Genomic DNA, 13,244 nt, shown 5'->3' with positions numbered 1-13,244 from the left:
GAAACTACTTTGTGATTTAGTTTTTTTTGTACCTCCTGCCTAATACATGCTGGCTGAAATCACTGAATTACTGGCTTGCTTCAGAGCCTAAAAAATTCTTTGTGAATCTGCCCCACAAATCTACTGTCTTCAAAGGAGAAAACAGATGAAAGGGAACACCCTCAAAAACAGCAGTCCTATTTTAACTTCTCCTTTTCTTAGATAACAATAATATAAAAGTTCCCCAAAGTCTTCATGCTATGCAAGCTTAAGATTGCGCGAAGAGTTTTGGGGACATCCTATATGACTCACATTTACCTGGCACTCTAAGACTGCATACACACATTTTTATCTCATTTAGTCACACAGTCCACCCCCTAGGAGATGGATTCTACAGGTCTATCTTCAAGTTATAGCTTAAAAAAAAAAAGAAAAAAAAGCTGAGGCTGAGACAGTTTTAGTGGCTTTGTCCATAGTCACATTGCTATTGATGGAGTGGAACTGGAACCAAAGCGCAGCACTCCATGATCAACACTGGGTTGCTCTTTTCAGTCCTAGGTTATATGGACACGAGAGAACACAAATATTTTTATAATGGTATTTCCAAATATTTTAAATTCTGATGAGTTTCTATGTCTCTTTCTCTTTCTCCAACATTTCAGAGTCCTTGGACTTGATCTCCTAGACTCCCACACAACTCGGGGTCAATTATTATTTTGCCAGAGGGAAAGGGGTTCAATTAATACCTCCCTGACAGAATGAGGTAATCATTCCTCATCAAGTTCTACACAACACCTTTGGAATTCAAAACAGCAAGGTGGCATTTAAGTCAAAGTATTTCTCTTCAGTATAAAAGATGAAAGCATTTCTCTTCACATTGATCAGATGGCCATATAATGTGGCCATCTTTCCCCCAACCCTCTTCCACCCCAAAAGCTTTAATCTTTACTACTGCTCTGGAAGAGCCATGGATGGAAATGTGCCCTGGATTTATGCTGACCCAGCACGGCAGGCACTTAATTCTTTAATCAGGTAGTCATCTAAGGGAGGAGCTCTAAGAGTCTGAAAGTAGCCCAACCACATTTCCTGAAACAGTAGTAACTTAAAACTGTCTTTCGGGAAATAGAGAATTCACATTGTGGGAAGAATGCATTCCAACCTCATAGTGATTATTACTGATATGCTCAAGCAACAGAGAAATAAGGGTCTCATTTTGTGTATAAGTTTAGAAGCAGTGGAAGAACCATTATTTGACAATGCTGAAAGTTTACTTAGAAAAGAGATATCCTGATGAAATGGAAAAGGAACTGAATTTGGCATCAGAGGGCTGGAGCTCAAATCCTAACTCTTCCAATTACTACTTAGGTGACTTTGGATAAGTCACTTGAACTCCCTGCATCTTAATTTTTCATGTGGAAAATAAGGGGACTGGAAGATGATCTAAGGCACCTTCAACTTCTAGATCTCTGATCCTAAAAAGAAGGAAAGAAAAAAGTCGAAAAGAGGGGCCATGAGAGATAAGATTCTCCCCCTGAAAATTATCCATCAATCAATAAGTGGTTATTAAGCTCTCTTATTACTCTGCATATTGTGAATATGATGAAAGACAAGAGCAGACCCTGTCCTCCATAAAAGCTTACGTTTTAATGGTATAGACCATATATAAGTAATTAAGTTCACACAGGAGGGAAGAAAGAAGGAAAGAGAAAGAAAAAGAGAGAGAAAGGAAGGAAAGAGACAGAAAGAAAGAAAAAAGAGAGGAAGGAAGGAAGGAAGGAAGGAAGGAAGGAAGGAAGGAAGGAAGGAAGGAAGGAAGGAAGGAAGGAAGGAAGATGAAGAGAAGAGAAGAGAAGAGAAGAGAAGAGAAGAGAAGAGAAGAGAAGAGAAGAGAAGAGAGAAAAGAGGAAGAGAGAAAAGAGGAAGAAAGGAAGGGGAAAAAAGGAGAGAAGGAACGAAGGAGGAAAGGAAGGGAGGGAGGAAAAAAGGGGGAAATGGAAGAAAGAAAAACTAATTTACTTCCAAAACTCCAAATTTAGATCAAGCAATCACACTTTCATTTGCTAGAGAAATAATTTTTTTAAACTAAGCCTCAATATTTTTAACCTTCCCAATCCCATCTTCCATTCAACCAAGTTAACATCCAAATGAACCATTCAACATCAGAATTGACACATTTTTCCTGAAACTGAAAGTGGAATTTTCTAGGTTTTTTTTTTTTTTTTTTGGTAAAAAGCAGAACAATGTATCAAGAAAAAGTTTCCAAATATTTTAACTGCAGGAGTGGAGGCAAAGGAAAAATAAATAAATGAAGGAAAAGCAAAACAATGAAGAGAATATAAGTGTAGTATTTTTCTTCCCTTTCAAAAAAGATCTAGATTTTTACACTGATAATAATTCTTTGGCTCTACAAAATATTGTTTTTAATCCATAAAACAATGTAACTTTTTTCTCCCTTTGGGGGCTCTTTAAAAAAAAATCATAACACAGGATGCACCTAGGTCAAATGAATTCAGGAAAAACAACTTTAAAAAACAACATAAGCATTACCCTTCATTCTCTTTACTGTTCATAAGAAAGGAAGAAACCTACTTCTTGAGTTAAAAAGGAATTTCCCAAGCAGAAACAACTTAGAAAAAGAAAACAAGGAATAACAGAAATGCCATATTTTTCATGTAGCAACTCACGTTTCTCAAGAAGTGTCATTCCTTTGAGATTTAGATTCCTTCTGAACTGTCTGCCTGCTACTGCTCTACAAACCAGCACCACGTGGAAAATTTTTGTTATAGATAATACTGCAGAACAGGGCTTGGCAGTTACAAGTCGTAATCAGAAGGGTTCAAGAACTAATGTAGAGGAGATAACAACCCAACATGTATTTTACTGCAATAGTCAGCTTCTTTTTTTTTTTTTGAGGGGGGGGAATAAGAGCTTCTGTGGAAACTGTAATCTCACAATAGTATGCATTCAGCAAGTTTTGCCTTAAATTTTGGAAACAACAATTGGTTGGGTTTTTTTTTCCCCTATCTTTTGAATAGAAAACTCCTTCTAATGGGAAAAAATCCACACAAATTAAAGGAGATCCACAGTCCCTTTTCAGTACACTGTAGGTTACTGGTCCACATTGAAATTGGAATACTACATTTGAACTTATAAAATGTTTGAACAAACATTTTGGTTTGATGTAAAGTTTTTTTCATAGTTTCTTAAATCAGCTAATCTTGTATTAGAATATATATGGCTTCTGGGGGAGGGGGTGGGGGGAAAGAGGGGAAAAATTGGAACAAGAGGTTTGGCAATTGTCAATGCTGTAAAGTTACCCATACATATAACCTGTAAATAAAAGGCTATTAAATAAAAAAAGTAATAAAAATAATAATAATAATAAAAAAAGAATATATATGGCTACATGCATATATATATATATATTTATCTATATGAAGGCTGCTAAGTAATACGCTTTGCAAACCTAAAGGAAATTTAGGATATTCTCATCATTAAGTATTTCATTTCACTTACCATCCACCTTAAACGCATAAAAAAAAAAAAATAATCAAAACCTATTCATTTCCATCCTTCTGACTTCTATAATTTCATAGGATTATTAAGACAGGAAGAAAGCTTAGGAAACACCAACACCTTCATTTTTCTGAAAATAAAAATAAAAAATCAACAAGGTAAAGATACACAGCCAAGACTAAAGCATTCCCCTCTTTAAAGACCACAGATAAAACACAGGTCTATACAAAAGAGATACAATTCTATAGGAAGACACTAACAGCTCATCCCTTTATTTATAAAAGAGAAGAAATAAAGGCAGTACTGTTATAGCTGAATATCTCTGTTAATAAAAAGAAGAGTCAGTCAGTCCCACTTAGTCACCAATAAACAAAAAAGTAGCAAATATAATTGTCTATTACCATTATAGCTGAAGCTCTCTAGTAATAAAAGGAAGATGCCATTTAATCCTACTTATCCACCAATAAACAAAAAAAAGGAGCAAGTATAATTGTCTATTTCTTAATGTGTGTAATAGGAGGGAATAGTAATAGATGGTTAATAAAAAGGTTGGCTGGACAAATACTTAGTTGCAATGATGAGGTAAACCAAGAATTGAGGCATGCAGAAATTTGACCCTGTCCAAGGTCAAACCGCCAAGTACAGTTTGACCTAAACTTGGGGGATGTGAACCACGAGCTCAAACTGACCAAAGCCTTCTAACAAAATGCTCCAAGTAGCCTAATGCACTCCAGTGATAGTCTCATTTCTTCCCTAAGCGACATTTGCAATCAGGCTAAAATGGCTTCCAAAGTCCAGAATAAGACACCAGCCACACAGGGCAGCCAGCCCTGGTCCTTCCTGGATTAAACTCAGAAGCGACGAATCAAAGCCTCCTTTATTCTGACTCCACAACACACTATATCCCCCCTCCCCTTGTCAACTAACAGCTTTGCCCAAATGAATTATTTGGTTAAAAAACAGGCATGGAGAAAATTTAAGCCCCACAAATCCTTCAGAATGCTCACAGCCCAGGTGACCAAACAAGGTTTATTTTGTTTTTGCTTGTTTGAACTTTTTAAAATTATTATTATTCCTTCCCAATTTGATACAGAAAATTCACTTGGTGTCAAGTTTCAACCTAGACTAAGAGGTCAGGGCAGATACACAGACTCCTGACAGGACAGGCTTTCAAATGATGTTCAACCTTAGCACAAAAAAAAGAAACAGGTTTTTAAAAACCATATGACCATGAGAATGATAATGGGTCTTAGTAATTCTGATCCCATAGTTGCAACTGTCTACATTACTTTCAAATTTAATATATCTAGAAAACAAACAAACAAACAAACAAACAAACAAGGAATGACTCCTACCCTTCCTGATTTGCCTAATTTCACAAGATTATAAGATTTATTGCTAAAAGAAACTATCTGGAGAGAAAACTCTGCCTTACTAACAATCTACTAATAACGAAACTGAGGTTAAATGAATGACCAAAAATTAACCCAGAAATAGGAGCTGAGAAACAGAATAGAAGCCTTCAAAACTCAAAGTCAGGACTCTAAACACTATTTCTATAATTGTACTATCATTCTCTATCCTGATCCTCACCACAAAAAAAACCCTCCATGAAAGGAGTTCAATTTAGCCTCAAATAATTCTATCCAATCCTACACACACAATGTGTATCATTTTTAATCAGTTAGCCTCAAGGAAAACTGCTTTTCCCTAAGTATAAACATGAGTATTTCAGACCGTTTAGTATAACTAAGCATAACTAAGTTAAAATATAGCAAGAAGGATCAGAGAAGGCTTCCTGTAGGAGGCAGCCCGTGCCTTGAAAGATCTAGGAAGTTGGAGAAGCTAGGCGGCTCAGTGGATAGCGCACCAGCCATGAAGTCAGGAGGACCCGAGTTCAAATCTGGTCTCAGGCACTTAGCACGTCCTGGCTGAGTGACCCTGGGCAAGTCACTTAACCTCAATTGCCTCAAGGAAAAAAAAAACCTATGAGTTGTAAGACACAGTTAAAGTAGATCATGTATAACAGTCATGATGGGCACCTTTCAAGTCCCCTTGGCAAATGACCCTACACTGCCTTGGCTCTTTCCAACTGTTATTCAATTCCTATATTACTTAAATTTTCATGCATTTATGCCTCATTTAACTAGATTGCTGTTGTTCAGTTGTGTCTCTTTGTGACCCTATTTGGGATTTTCTTGAAAAAAAAAAAAAATAATGGCGTGGTTTGCCACTTCCTTCTCCAGCTCCTTTTACTGATGAGGAAATTGAGGTAAACAGGGCTAAGTGATTTGCCCAGGTCAGGTGGTATCTGAGGCTGAATTTGAACACAGGTCTTTGCACTCTAGACCTAATTCTCCAGCCACAGCGCCACCTGGCTGCCCTCCTAATTCAAGGCAGGACTTCATCTTTGCATAAGTAGCTAAATAGAGTGCTGGGGCTAGACTAAGGAAGATCTGGATTTAAATCCAGCCACTTTCTAGGTGGGCAAATCACTTATCTCTATTTTTCTGTTTTCCCATCAGTAAATTGGGGATAACAACAGGAACCTATCTCCCAGGGTGGTTGTTAAGACAAAGTGAGATAATTATTAGCAAAGCCCTTTGTAAACCTTAAAAGGCAATATAATTGCTAATCCGTAAATGCTACTGGGCCCCCAAAAGTAACTTCAATTAAGAATCTGCCGGGTTTCTTCTCCATCACAGATTATCCAAGTATCCAAATAACACCAGGCTTCTCCAGTTTTAAATCTCAAGTGTTTTCAGCATCTCATAAAAGTTAAAGCAGACCAACAGGATGATTTCAGAAAGGCCTGGAGAGACTTACACGAACTGATGCTGAGTGAAATGAGCAGGACCAGGAGATCATTATATACTTCAACAACAATACTAGATGATGACCAGTTCTGATGGATCAGGCCATCCTCAGCAACAAGATCAACCAAATCATTTCTAATGGAGCAGTAATGAACTGAACCAGCTATACCCAGAAAAAGAACTCTGGGGGATGACTAAAAACCATTACATTGAATTCCCAATCCCTATATTTATGCACACCTGCATTTTTGATTTCCTTCACAAGCTAATTGTACAATAATTCAGAGTCTGAATCTTTTTGTACAGCAAAATAATGTTTTGGTCATGTATACTTATTATGTATCTAAGTTATATTTTAATATATTTAACATCTACTGGTCATCCTGCCATTTAGGGGAGGGGGTGGGGGGGTAAGAGGTGAAAAATTGGAACAAGAGGTTTTGGCAATTGTTAATGCTGTAAAGTTACCCATGTATATATCCTGTAAATAAAAGGCTATTAAATTAAAAAAAAAAAAAAAAAAAAAAAGTTAAAGCAGAAGCCAACAAGAAAAACTGGCAATACTGCAATAGAAAATAATAGAAATTTGAACCAAAGTGATCATTCAGTCTACACCCTTAACAAATGGTGAAACTGAGGCCCATCAAGGTCAGACTGCTTTTCGGCAGGGTAGGTCTGTAGCCTTACGTGTTAGAAATATGTGACTAAAAGCATCAGATTCCTTTTAAAAAAATGAAAATAAATATAAACTTGTTTGTTTATGATGGTGCCTCATATTTGAGACGTGTCTTGGGCTAGACCTTTGACAGGGAGAACCACCAGTACAGAGAGAGCTCAACTCATCTGTTAATTTGCAGTTTTATGAATATGGAAATATGTTTAGAAGAACTGCATTTATTGAACTGATATCGAACCGCTTACTGTCTTGGGAGGATGGAAGAGAGTAAGAAAAATTCGGAGCACAGGTTTTGCAAAGATGAATACTGAAAATAATCTTTGCATGTATTTAGAAAAACAAAATACTGTTTAAAAAAACGTGATCTTGGACAGTTGGGGGATATGGGGGATACGAGAGAGTGGAGTTTCAGGAGAACCTGAAAGTATAAATAACTTGGCCAGGATCATAGAATTACCATGTGTCTGAGGCAAAGTTGAGTGTTTCAGACTCTGAGGCTGGATCCCTCTCTCCACGCAGAGGCCATCTGAATTTTTAATCTTTCTATCTCCAGAACTCACACATGATATGAACTCCATAAATATTTTCTGACAATGTCTTTGGGCCAAATGAATTCACCTCTAAAACTCAATTTCCTCATCTGCAAAATAGGATACTACCCCCTACCTCATGGTGTTTCTGTGGTAAAAGCAAATTTTATTTTTTTTTGCTCTGTAAATTAAACACTGTAGAAATGTGAATTATTATTGTTGGTATAGTGAATTTCAATTGATTTGGGTTTTTTTTTTTTTTCATTTCAGCTTCAAAAAATACTTTAGGTTAGTTTATTCTTTGTGTCCATTCCAGAAACCTCTTGTGGCAAAACATACACTGAAAACATCAGTCCAGCTGTCAGCTCTATTACGCAAGTATGCTTATAACAGCCCCTACTGGCACAACAACTGAGAGATAGGAGTTTCCTAGAATTTCACCAAATTAAAATATTGTAAATTTAATTACTATTTTCAATACTCAACTAACACAATAATCCAACCAATCAAATGTTCAGAAACAATTGATAAAGCCCAACAAAAACCTGCTGTATCATGAATGGTATTTTTATTGGAGAAAAATAGCCTTAAAAGAAAAATTACTAAAACAATAGCCCTGGTTCTGCAAATACCACACCAAACTAAGAAAACTTCCATAAACTAGTCATGATCTCCACAACGCCAGCTTTCAGATGTGGCAAATTTTACATGAGATTTTGGATAATTTATCCTCAGTCTCAGGAAGCAGAATATAGTCTGATTCCCCCCCCCCCCCTCCAAAAAAAAAGTCTTACAGTTATATAGGGCTTTTATGTTTGCAAAGTTCTTTAATAACAATAATAATAATAGCTAACATTTTATATAGTGCTTCCTATGTGCCAGGCACTATGCTAAAAACTTTACAATTATTATCTTATTTGATCCTCACAACAACCCTAAGACTTATTTCCCCCATTTTACAGATGAGCATACTGAGGGAGATGGAAATTAAGCAACCAGGAGGCAGGATGTGAATTCAAATCTTCCTGACTCAGGCATAATTACACCATGACCACTGTCCAAATAGGGAAGTTGAGCCTGTGACTTGGCCCAGATCACACAGTTATTGAGTGTCGAGACTAGATTAAAATCCACATTTTCCTGACCCCAATTTCAGTGTTTACTCTAAGAAGCAGATAAATCACTGCAAAGTAAAGAGGAAATGGGACAACTATGATACTAATATAAATTAACACGGACTGCTTCCTGATGGTTTCAGTTTCCTGGAGAGTAAAGTAAGCTCAGACTGGATGGTTTCTAAGGTCCCTTCCAGGGGCTCTGACTTAAGACTCGGTGAGTCATTTAAAATAGTACTTTTTAATTAATAATTCACTTGTACAATTCACATCAATTCCACCCGAGGGGTAAAGAACCTCTTGACTACTAATGGCAAAATCAAGTTTGAAGCTCTTTAGGAAAGAGAATAAAACGGAGCCCCAGACATCCCCTCACTGGCACCCAGACCAGAGACTTCAAACAGACAATGCAGCGGGAGTCCGAGGATCCTTCTTAAACCTTTGCGGGGCTGGTATGTGGTCAGGCACCAGGTGTCAGACATGTGCCCCGGCCCCCCAGCAGGATATTTCTGTTTTCAGGCATACTCCCTGGGCTCAGACAAATTTGACAGCTGCTATGCAGACAGAAGCCAAGCTGGGGTGCCCAATATAAACCCCAAGAAGTGGCTTGGACCCCATTCTAGGGCCAACTGTCAGTGAGCAGGTCGTTGGGCTGTGGAGCCAGAAGTGAATTCCCCCCCTGTGAGCACACACCTGCCTACGAGCTGACGGCTGGTATAAGGAAGGAGCCCAAATCTGGTGTCTGGACTTTATGGCAAGGTATACAGGAGGACTCCTCTGCAGGTGGAAAGGAGCTCAATCTGGGCCAAGACCAACCACTAAGCTTCAGTCTTAAATATTACCTTATCGAGAATTTAAAGACCTGTTCAAAGCATCATGCACACTGTCGAACAGAATTATATGATGAGAAGGATGCACTTGGACGCACCAGAAAACTCACTCGTCTGGAGCCAGGAGACCTACTTTTGAATTGACTCTGATAAAGCCAAAGTTGGACAAACCACAGAGATTCCCTGATGTAGGGCTGAAACCGAGAACTTAATATCTACTGAGTTCAACTCTCTCCTTTGATAGATGAGAAAACTGGAACAGAGAAGGAAAGTCAAGTTACTTTGAAATATTTGGCCATAAAAACAGAAAATTAGCAGAGGTGAGATTGGAATCCTCTGACATCCTCCGATACTCCATTGGGACTTTACTTCCCTATTATTTAAAATGAGAGGTTTGGAGACCTTTTAATTAATTTTAGGAGATCTTTAAATTCCCTGCCCTTTTTATACAGCATCCTAAAGGAAGAGGGTTCTGTTGATAGTGTGTGAGAATAACATGGGAAAGCTTTCCAGAGGACCCTTCCTATGGAGAAGGCTAAGGTTTCATTCTTAGGAAGCCCTTATAAGGCTAATCTGTATGTGAATATCACCAGAAGAAAGATTAAAAATAAGCAGAGATTTAAAACCCAGCACAGTTAGAAAACAGTAATAGGTTAAGGAGCAATAGCAATATTAAAGAATAGATTTTTAATTTTTTAGAAAAGCCAAGAATGGGGTAACTAAGAAAAGACATTAACCGTTGGGCAAACACAGGAATTTTTTTTTAAAAGAAAAAAAGAAACCCAAAGGAATGAAAGAAGGTTGGGGAGGGAAGTCTGGTCAATACAAGGAAATCTCTCACTTTATTTAATATTATTCTCTTCTATTAAAAAAAAAAAAACAAAAAACAAGAGGAGCTTAATATACTATAGGAATATAACTGAGTGAAGAGAACATCTTTTTTTTTAATGCCATGAAAGTTACCGCTCCCTGCTCCCCCCCAAATAAAATCATTAATACTCAAGCCCTCCTGTAAAATCTCTGTATTTACTTCTCTATGTATCTGTATTATCCTTTCATCTCCAATAAAATATAAGCTCTATGCAAGCAGAATGATCCCTTTGTCAAATCCTAGGCACTGAAGCACAACTTCATACTGCATCAACTTAATAAATGCTTATTGAATGAATGTGGAGCAAGAAGGGACCTCAAATATTAATTTATTTTACACATAAAATAACTGAGGTAGAAAAGGGGGAGTGGGGTTAGAAGAAACAGGAATTGAACAGTTCAAGACTACAGGAGCAGCAAATTGTAAGTGACAGAGATGTGTGGACTCCAAATCCAGAATGCTTTCCAGTATTCTTTCCTTTACTTCCAAGCTGTTTTTCCAAAGAGTCAAAAGTATAAAATTATAAACAAGCTATTTCTGTTCTTGTACCAGCTTACCTACAATTTCTTCCAGAAAGCAAGGATGTTCCTTTTCTTAAAGACTGCATCAATACAGGAATACATCTCTGGCGTTCAGAAAGCACTTTATCAGGTGCAATTCTGATGGGCAGGCACCAAGACCAAACCTGAGAATAAGGCAACTTTCTAGTCACCTAATATGACAGCCGTGGCATATCAATAAGGCCGGATTTAAGCTGAGAAAGTGTGGCAGAGTGGATAATAATAGCTAGTATTTAAGAAGTACTTTAAGGTTTGTAGCATATTTGACATTGTCAATCCTCAAAACTTGGTAAAGATCAAATCAGACAACAAATCTAAAGCTTGCTAACTGCTATACAGATACCAGTCATCGTTACCAGACATAATAATAGGAGGAGGGGAAGTTGGGTGATGTTCTAATATTGTCCCTTTTGTATAGAAAACAGGCTAAGGTAATTTGATTTAACCAGAGTCACAGTTATCATGTTCCTACAGCAGGATTTGAACCCAACTTTTCCTGACACCTCCCTAGTGAAGAGGACTTCATTTTGCATTAAATCCCCATCTCATACAATTTAGCCTTACCCCTCTATGCACCCCAGTCATAGGGCTTATCTAGGTCATAGACTAGTTATCACCTGCTGCCCTACTGGGAGTTCCCCTTGATATTTAGTCAGAACCTATATCATAATCCACCTCCTTATCTACCTTTTCCCTTCAGTTCCTAGATGATATCAATTCACTCTCCCAACTTTTTAATATAGAAAATATTAATAAAGAAACTTTTTTTCTTAAATCTGGATAACATTTCAATTGACAATTAAGGTTTACAGAGACCGGGTTGGATGGAAAATCCAAGTAGTACTCTTATTCAGTTGCTTTGGAATTTCATTTGGGATTTTCTCAGCAAAGATATTGGAGTGATTTATCATTTCCTTTATCCAGACAGATGAGGAAACTGAGGCAAATAGAAGTCACATAGTTGGTAAGTGTCTGAGACTGGATTTAAACTCTGGAAAATGAGTCTTTCTGTCTCCAGAACTGGCAGTCTTCTCTATTATGCAACTGCCCACAAATATTAAGTATCCCCATAGTATAGATGAGGAAAATGAGACCTAGTAAATCAACCCAGCCAAAGTTAGAACCACTGTGAGAGAGCTGGAAATGAAATTCAGTGTTCATTCTATTATATTACATTGTCCTAAGGTCTCCTTTACCAGTATCTTCAACCTTCATTGCTGCCCTGTCTCTCCCTGGCAGGCATTCCTCCCAGGGGAAGCCTTTGCCTAAATACTCCAGTCAGTACCAAACTCTCTTTCCCTTATCCAAGTCTGGGGGTGTCTTAGATTATGATGGTGTAGCTGAAACCAGCTGACATCTGTTAGAACAGAAAGACCTGTTCCCATCAATGGTGTGGTAAACAGAGATTGTGAAAGAGAGAGAATGAAAGAGAGAGAGACAGAGAGAGACACAGAGAGAGAGAGAGAGAGAGGAAAGAGACAGAGAGGGAGACAGAGAGACAGAGAGAGTGTAGAGGGAAGGAATACAAAAAGAAACATGAAAAAACAATGTTATATTGCCTTGAACATAATAGGTGCTTCAAAAATATATGTCAAATTGAATTCTGGTGTGTACAAATCATACTAGCTTAAAAATATACTGACTTATCTTATACTTTACTACATCCAGCAATTTCTCCTTCATCTCCCCATGGAAATTATAATCTGCTTGAGGCAAGAAATGTGTTATCTGGTGTGTCCTACAACCAAATCCTGAAGCTTTATGTTCAAGAAACACAAAAGGCGTCACAATATAGTAGATATCGGGCTGACCACAAGCAAGGAAGTCACTTAACCTCTATGACCTTCATCCATAAAATAAAACTTGTATATGTTGTAATTAACTCACAGATTTTTTTTTAGAGATTCAAATTCAAGAATAAATTCAAAGCAACAAATTGCTTTGTAAATTTTAAAAGGGATAAGGAATAAGCACTTATTAAGCAAATACTATGAGCCAAGCCTTGTGATAAGTACTTTTTTTTTTTGTTTTTTTTTTTTATTTTTTTATTTATTTATTTATTTATTTTTTTTAAATAACTTTTTATTGAGAGAACCCATGCCAGGGTAATTTTTTACATTATCCCTTGCACTCACTTCTGTTCCGATTTTCCCCTCCCTCCCTCCACCCTCTCCCCAAGATGGCAAGCAGTCGTATACATGTTAAATAGATTACAGTAGATCTTGGATACAATATATGTGTGCAGAACCGAACAGTTTTCTTGTTGCTCAGGGAGAATTGGATTTAGAAGGTAAAAATAACCTGGGAAGAAGAACAAAAATGCAAGCAGTTTCCATTCATTTCCTAGTGTT

General features: G+C 37.3%; 1 protein-coding gene across 7 annotated transcripts in view; it reads right to left on the bottom strand.

Moving 5' to 3' along the window:
• GAB1 (GRB2 associated binding protein 1) overlaps positions 1-13,244 on the bottom strand; it is a 158,852-nt gene that overhangs the window by 140,938 nt on the left and 4,670 nt on the right. For 2 of the 7 annotated variants that reach the window (XM_031943342.1, XM_031943341.1), the window contains exon 1: positions 2,664-3,233. The exons of the other annotated variants lie outside the window; for them this stretch is intronic. The gene's annotated coding sequence lies outside the window, so the exon portion shown is untranslated. Of the gene's footprint in view, positions 1-2,663; positions 3,234-13,244 lie in introns of those variants that run through there. 7 annotated transcript variants of the gene reach the window in all.

Source organism: Sarcophilus harrisii, chromosome 6 (assembly GCF_902635505.1).
Source record: "Sarcophilus harrisii chromosome 6, mSarHar1.11, whole genome shotgun sequence".
Lineage (NCBI taxonomy): Eukaryota > Metazoa > Chordata > Mammalia > Dasyuromorphia > Dasyuridae > Sarcophilus > Sarcophilus harrisii.
This window is presented reverse-complemented; position numbering and strand designations above follow the sequence as displayed.